Source organism: Henckelia pumila, chromosome 3 (assembly GCF_033568475.1).
Source record: "Henckelia pumila isolate YLH828 chromosome 3, ASM3356847v2, whole genome shotgun sequence".
NCBI classification, from domain to species: Eukaryota; Viridiplantae; Streptophyta; class Magnoliopsida; order Lamiales; family Gesneriaceae; genus Henckelia; species Henckelia pumila.
This window is the reverse complement of record NC_133122.1, coordinates 199,960,018-199,968,354: the sequence shown is the minus strand read 5'-3', so window position 1 is coordinate 199,968,354 and position 8,337 is coordinate 199,960,018. Positions and strand designations below refer to the sequence as shown.

Here is an 8,337-nt window from a genome sequence, read left to right as displayed (position 1 = left end):
AGATGTCTATAGTAGGGTTTTACCCTATCCTGTTAGTGGTTGGACTTCCATCGATTTGGGTCCGGCTTATCCACTGGTATTTTGGTATGGGAGCTACCTCCTGAAGCGACGGCACATCATGCTACATACCAGGGCCCGGTCTGTCTCTGTTATCTGATCCTTGACCTCAAGTTTATAGGGAGTTCACTTTGCATGCATGTATACTCATACTCTCGTGCTGAGCATTTTATGCTCACGTCTCGTACTATGTGTTTCTGGACACCCTATTCCATGGGGCAGTTTTGTGATTGGACAAGGCGGGTGGATCCAAGAGGGGCTAGGCAGTGGTTGATCAGCTGGAGCTTCGTTTAGGTTTTTATTCTGTTGTTTTGGGTATATATAGCTATTCGATTAGGTTGTATATTATTTTAGATATTTACAGATTCCTTTTCTTGGGATTGTATTAATGTTATGGTTTCCACAGTTGAATTCTGATTTCTGTTTAAATTAAGTTAATTGAATGCCTAAGTTATGTTTAGTAGGTGATCCGGGTAAGGGTCACTACATTTATGGTATCAGAGCATGCATAGTATTCTTGGGATTTAGATTCTGCATAAGGTAACCGTGAGGTACTTTTTTAGATGACGAACTATGATGACCAGAGTAGCCATGGTAGTGGAGGTGGACGTTGGGGAGATGACGATCGTGAGCGTCATCGGGACCGTCATCATCGTCGTCGTGATGAGGACCGTTTTAGCATGCACCGATTCTTACAGATGGGTCCTAAGCCCTTGGTTGGAGGTGAGTCTCTGGAGGATGTGGAGAACTGGTTAGACCGCATGGAGATGACTTTTCAAACTTTCCACTGCACCGAGGAGCAGAAGATGGAGACCCTTGGCTATCTTCTGGATGGGCGAGCTCGTAGGTGGTGGAGGTTTACTTCTACAACCTTTGTTACGGCGAGAGGAGTGGTCACCTGGGCCGAGTTCCGCATAGCTTTTCAGAAGCTGTATTTTCCTCCTGCACTCCATCAGTCAAAGGCGGGCGAGCTACTGAGTCTGCGACAGGGAGCCATATCTATTGACGAGTATCAGCAGAAGTTCTTTGATCTGTCATCCTATTGCCCCGAAATTGCTGACAGCTCTGAGATGAAGTATAATCTGTTCCTTCAGGGCCTTAACCCTGAGATCCATGACCGTGTGGAAGTCGGTGATGACATGTCCTACAAGGGTTTTGGAGCCGTTGTCACCAGGCAGAGGACAGCATTCGGCGGAACAGTGCTACAACTCAAATTGTAATTCACCCAAGTGTAGGTTGTCTGCAAGTAATATACTCGTGAGTACGAGATCGATCCACGGAGAGGATGTTGTAAGTTTAATTTTAGCAATTATATATTATAGATGAACATATTATTATAAAACTTCAAATACACAAATTATAAAATTCTCAAGGCTTCAAAGGTTCATTGTTGGTTTATTTAAGATTGCTTAACAAAAATAAATAAAAGAAACTAAAATAAAAATAAACATAAGAGAATAATTAAATATTTATACAAATATATCATATAATATAGTTCCCACTATATTAATATCAGATTAACCGATATTTAATACATAGTACCCATAATATATATAAATGAATAAATATAAATTGACATAAAATTAAATGTTAGATCAAATCACAATATTTCATTTAGAACAACCGGCAGAGCCACGCTATTGTCTAAATAAAATATATGACCTTTTATATGTTAGATGCAGAAAAGTAAATGTTAGATGCGAGAAAGTAAATGTTAGTTGCGGAAAGGTAAATGTTAGTTGCGAAAAGTAAATGTTAGTTGCGAAAAGTAAAAGTTAGTTGCGAAAAGTAAAAGTTAGTTCAAATCACAATATATTATTTAGAACAACCGACAGAGTCACGCTATCGTCTAAATAATATATATGACTTTATTATAAATAGATACATATATTTATAGTATATAATTATTGTAGTATTTATTGTATCATATTTGACAACAAATCAAGGTAACCACATTCAAGGTACCAAACATTTGATGTAAATAGATAACAACAAATCATCCAAAATTATACCTACAAATAAAGATCAATTAGTAAAAATAAAAATAGAAAAGTAAAGAATATACAAAATATAAACAATCTTACTTGACCAACAATGAAACCTTTTCACCTTGACATAAAAAGATTTAGTTTTCCATGAACATGAAACTCAAGAATAAAGATAAAAGAAATTTCATACTTGAACTTGAGAAACTTGCACACTCAAACTTTTATTCTCACACACACAATATTTATTTTACAAATGAGGAATTCTCTACACTCTTGCACACTAAAAAGCTTATACAACACATATATTTATAGTCCAAATTAAAGCAAGGGTCTAAGACTCATTAAATATGAAATAGTAAAGTTGGTGGGTGCTTGTCTCCTTGAATGTCAATACATTGACCCAACTTTAATTGGCATGTTTGATGCCTTAGACTTCCGATTTGGCTTCTGCACAAAACATATAACACGTAGCCCTTTGTCTGTAAATGTGTTTTGACAACTCATTCACCCCTTTTGGATAAAATAGGAAATACTTATGATATTTGTACTCTAAGCTGGTCATAGTAAAAGTAAATCTGTCTCCATTTTGATGTTTGATTATTTTGATCATCTTAATGAAGTTGTTGGAATTTCTTGTCTTCTATAAAGTTGAAGATGCCTCTTTTGTGATTCTACAGGATTTGAGATTACTCAATTATGACCTCTGTAGCTTGAGTAATTTTATTTTTACCAAACCTGCGCAAACCGTAAAATACAACATTTTAGTAAAATATTTAAATATAAACACATAACACTAAAATAATACAACTTCATAATTTTAATTAAACTTTAATTTTAAAACAAACTTTTTAACATATAAATAATTACAAATTTTAAGTTTAATCACACCCCCAAACTGGCTAATTACTAGTCCCTTAGTAATAAAATTTTATAAAATCACAAGTTAGATTTTTATTCCTTAATATATATATTCAAATTTGCAAACTTTGAAATTTTAAAACATACTTGTAAGAAGATCATATGTTTATTTATAAATCTTGATATCAACTAATATATTAATATATAATTGGATGGGGTATACATATATATTTCACACAATATCAAAATATTAAATATATATAATTTTTTATATAAATATTTTCTAAAAACTTTGAGAATAATATAATCAAAATGATAATAGAAATCCTTTTCATAACATGTATATCTTAAGGAATTTTAATGTAAAAGTCTCAACTCCATATTCTCTCGGGTTATGATTTTTTTTTTTATATATATATATAACTGGTTTTCACTAATGAAGTTGGAAGAAAATTATACACTCATTGAAAATGGTTAATATGTAAAGCAAACAATCAAATAACCTAATATTGAAAATAAGATAGGATAATTTACAAAGAATAAACCCATTTTGTTTTTATTTTTATTTTTTTTTCTTTTTTCTATTTTTCTCTTTTTTGTTTGGCTGCAAAATTGTTTTTACATAACCAAATACCTCCAATAAACTTTGAAAATGTAACATATTTTTTTTTCAAAGTTTATTTATTTGTTTATTTTTTATGAGGTAAATCTATTACATTGATAATTATAGTAGAGATATTAATACTCTACATCTTTACAATCAAACTTCAAACCTGACCAATCTATTACATTGATAATTATTTATTGACCAATCTTTTCGATTTGGATTGACTGTTTTTTCCAAAATTTGTTTTATTTCTTTATTTGCAAGTTCAACCTGACCATTCGTTTGAGGGTGATATGGAGTAGAAACTTTATGTATAATACCATATTTTCTTAACAACGAAGAAAATGATTTATTTATAAAATGACTTCCCACATCACTGATTATAGCTCTAGGTATTCCAAATCGACTAAAAATATTTTCTTTCAAAAATTTTATCACAACTTTATGATCATTAGTTCTACATGCAATTGCTTCAATCCATTTTGAAACATAATCGACAGCCACTAAAATATAAGTGAATCCAAAAGATAATGGAAATGGACCCATAAAATCTATTCCCCAACTGTCAAATATTTCAATAATCATGATTGGATTTAAAGGCATCATGTTTCGTTTTGAAATTGAACCCATTTTCTGACAATTTTCACAAGATTTGCAAAATTAATGTGTATCTTTGAATAAAGAAGGCCAATAAAATCCACATTGAAATATTTTTGCAGTTGTTTTCTTTGACGAAAAATGACCTCCACATGCCTCAGAATGACAAAATTTAATGACACTACTTAACTCATTGTCGGGTATGCATCGTCGAAAAATTTGATCAGGACAATACTTAAACAAATAAGGATCACCCCAATAAAATTTTTTGACCTCTTTCAAGAATTTATTTTTATCTCGTGAACTCCAATGAGAAGGCATTTTATTTGTCACAAGAAAATTTACAATATTAGCAAACCAAGGCATAATAGTAGCATAAAATAGTTGATCATCCGAAAAATTTTCATTTATTGGTATTTTATTTTGAGATGATTCAGAAATTATTCTTGATAAATGATCGGCTACTAAATTTTCTTTTCCTTTTTTATCTTTTATTACAAGATCAAATTCTTGTAACAACAAAATCCATCTTATTAATCTCGGCTTAACATCTTGTTTATTTGATAAATATTTTATGGCAGAATGATCAGTATAAACAATAGTAGTAGAACCAATTAAATAGGATCAAAATTTATCTAATGCAAGCACTACTGAAAGTAATTCTTTTTTAGTTGTTGAATAATTGATTTGAGCACTATTTAAGGTTCTACTTGCATAATAGATCACATAAGGTTTACCTTCTTTTCTTTGTCCTAACGCGGCTCCTACAGCATAATCACTTGCATCACATATTAATTCAAATGGTAAAGACCAATCAGGAGGTTGTAAAATACGTGATGTAGTTAAAAGATTAATTATCTTTTTAAAAGCAGTTTCACATTCTTGAGTCCATTCAAATTGTGCATCTTTTGTTAAAAGATTTGAAATTGGTTTCGATATTATGCAAAAAAATTTTATAAATCTTCTATAAAATCCCGCATGACCCAAAAATGATCGAATTTCTTTGATCGTGTTTGGTGATGGTAAATTAGCAATAACATCAACCTTAGCTTTATTAACTTCAATTCCTTTTTCAGATATGACATGCCCTAACACAATTCCGGATTTAACCATGTAGTGACATTTTTTCCAATTTAAAACAAGATTTTTTTCTTCACATATTTTTAAAACTTCTTCCAAATTTTTAAGACAGTTTTCAAATGTGTTTCCAAAAATAGTTATATCATCCATAAAAACTTTCACAAATTCTTCAATCATGTCACTAAAAATACTTAGCATGCATATTTGAAAAGTAGCCGGGGCATTACATAAACCAAATGGCATTCTTTTAAAAGCAAAAGTTCCGAACGGACAAGTGAAAGTATCTTTTTCTTGATCTTCTAATGATATTGGTATTTGATAATACCCCGAATACCCATCAAGAAAACAATAATAAGGATTACCTGCCACTTTTTCTAAAATTTGATCTAAAAATGGTAACGGAAAGTGATCTTTTCTAGTTGAATCATTTAATTTTCTATAATCAATGCACATACGCCAAATAGATGGAATCCTAGCTTGTAATAATTATCCCTTTTCATTTTTTATAACAATGATGCCTGATTTTTTTGGTACTATTTGTGTTGGACTTACCCATTTACTATCCGAGATTGGATAAATAATTCTGGCATCTAATAGTTTTAAAACTTCATTTTTAACAACTTCTTTCATGTGTGGATTTAATCTTCTTTGTGGTTTTTGATATGTTTTAGCATTTTCTTCTAAGTGAATTCTATGTGTGCAGATTAAAGGATTTATACCTTTTATATCTTGCAAAGTCCATCCAATTGCATTTTTGTGTTTTTTAAGTAGTGTTATTAAATCTTCTTCTTGTTTTGGTAAGAGGGTAGAAGATATTACAATAGGATATGTTTGATTTTCACCAAGAAAAGCATATTTTAGTTCTATTGGTAAGGGTTTTAATTCAAGTTTTGGATGATCATTTTCTTTTACTTCTTCAAGTTCATTAATTTCTTCAAATAACTTTGATTTAAAAACATTTTTTGAATCAAAACTTTCCACTAAACAAACTTCAGATTGTTGATTTAAGTTTTCTTGGTGTATATTTTCTTCCACGATTGTTTCTATTGCATTATCATCTTCATCTTCATTAATACTTGGTTGTTTACATAAATTGAACACATTAAGTTCTAAAGTCATATTTCCAAAAGACAATTTCATTATTCCATTTCGACAATTAATTAAAGCATTTGAAGTTGCTAGAAATGGACGTCCCAATATTACTGGAATTTCGTTATGTACTTCTATTCGTTGTGTATCCAAGACAGTAAAATCCACGGGATATATGAATTTATCGACTTGAAATAATACATCTTCTACAATACCTCTAGGTATTTTGATTGACCTATCGGCTAGTAAAAGAGTAACAGATGTAGGTTTTAAATCTCCCAACTTAAGCTTTTCATAAACTGAATAAGGAATTAAATTCACACTTGCTCCCAAATCTAACAAAGATTTTTTAATTTTATTTTTTCCAATAATACATGAAATTGTTGGACAACCGGGATCTTTATATTTCAAGTTAGAATTATTTTGAATAATAGAGCTTACTTGCTCCGTTAAGAATGCTTTCTTCTTTACATGCAATTGTCTTTTCACAGTACATAAATCTTTTAAAAACTTTGCATAAGAAGGCACTTGTTTAATAGCATCTAATAATGGAATATTTATTTTTACTTGTTTAAAAACTTCATAAATATCAAAATCATTTTTTTTTATTATTATTAACTAATGAATGAGGGAAAGGAACATGTTTATTTGACTCACATATTATTTCAGATAATTTATCATCAACTTTCTTAATCTTAGGACTCAAAGTATCATCTTTCTCGAAAGTATCAAGATTTTCATCCTTACTCTTTGAGTTTGACTGATCTTTGTTTTCATCACTATATGGATCATTAACTATTTTACCACTTCTAAGAGCAATAACAGATTTTACTTGATCAAATTTTTCTTGATTTTGATTTTTAGGATTAGGTTGTGGTTGAGATGGAAATTTTCTTTTTTCATGAATATTAAGTGCAGATGCAAATTTTGCAAGAGTTTCTTTCAAATCATTCATAGATTGAATGTTTTGAATATTGATAGACTCTTGCTTTTGAATGTATGCATGAATTTCATCCTTAAAATGTTTTCTTGGAGGTGGGATATAAGGAGCATAACCTTGATGACTTTGGTTATTGTGAAAAGGTTGTTGTGAAGGTTGTGCATTATTATCGTTCCTCCAACTAAAATTAGGATGATTTCTCCAACCAGGATTATATGTTTGTGAAAAAGGATCTAATGTTGGTTTTTTAAAATTGTTAACATAATTGGCTTGTTCATGGAGACATTCTTTAAATGAAGGCAAAGTAGGACAATTTTTTGTAAGATGATCATGTGTGTCACATATATGACAAACAATTTCTTGAACACTTTTTAATTGATCACTATTTTTCATTTCTAATGACTCGATTTTTCTTGCTAAAGATGCAAGTTTAGCTTGAACATCTACATCATCTTTAAGATGATAAATTCCACCCCCATTTGTTGAATTATTGGTTTTACTTGGTGGTTCAATTGAGCCTATATTATCCCAATTTTGAGCATTTTCTACTAATGACTCCAAATATTCTATAGCTTCATTTGGGTTTTTATCTTCAAAAGTTCCATTACACATGAATTCTATCATTTGCCTATCTTTAGGTATTAAACCTTCATAAAAGTAAGAAACTATCCTCCATATTTCAAAACCATGATGTGGGCATGTATTAAGTAACTCTTTATATCTATCCAAACATTGATAAAATGTTTCCCCTTGTTTTTGAGAAAAAGTTGTAATTTGTCTTTTAAAAGAGTTTGTTCTATGGGAAGGAAAAAACTTTTTTAGAAATTGTTGTTGCATTTCTTCCCATGATCTTATTGAACTTGATCTCAAATTTTGCAACCATGTTTTAGTTTTATCTTTTAAGGAAAAAGGGAAAAGCTTTAATCGAACAGTATCCATGCTACAATTTTGATCATTATAAGTGTTGCAAACCTCCTCAAATTCTCTTAAATGCAAATATGGATTTTCAGAATCTAAGCCATGAAAATTTGGTAAAAGTTGAATGACTTGTGGCTTAAAATTGAAATTAGATGCATCAGGAGGAAAAACTAAACAAGATGGTGTACTAGTTCTTATTGAAT

At 30.4% G+C, this 8,337-nt stretch overlaps 1 non-coding gene across 1 annotated transcript; it reads left to right on the top strand.

Moving 5' to 3' along the window:
• Positions 1 to 7,898: 7,898 nt before the first annotated feature.
• On the top strand, positions 7,899 to 8,009 carry LOC140894181 (small nucleolar RNA R71). The gene has a single exon (XR_012153727.1). It is a non-coding gene; the product is annotated as a small nucleolar RNA R71 (small nucleolar RNA).
• Positions 8,010 to 8,337: the final 328 nt, after the last annotated feature.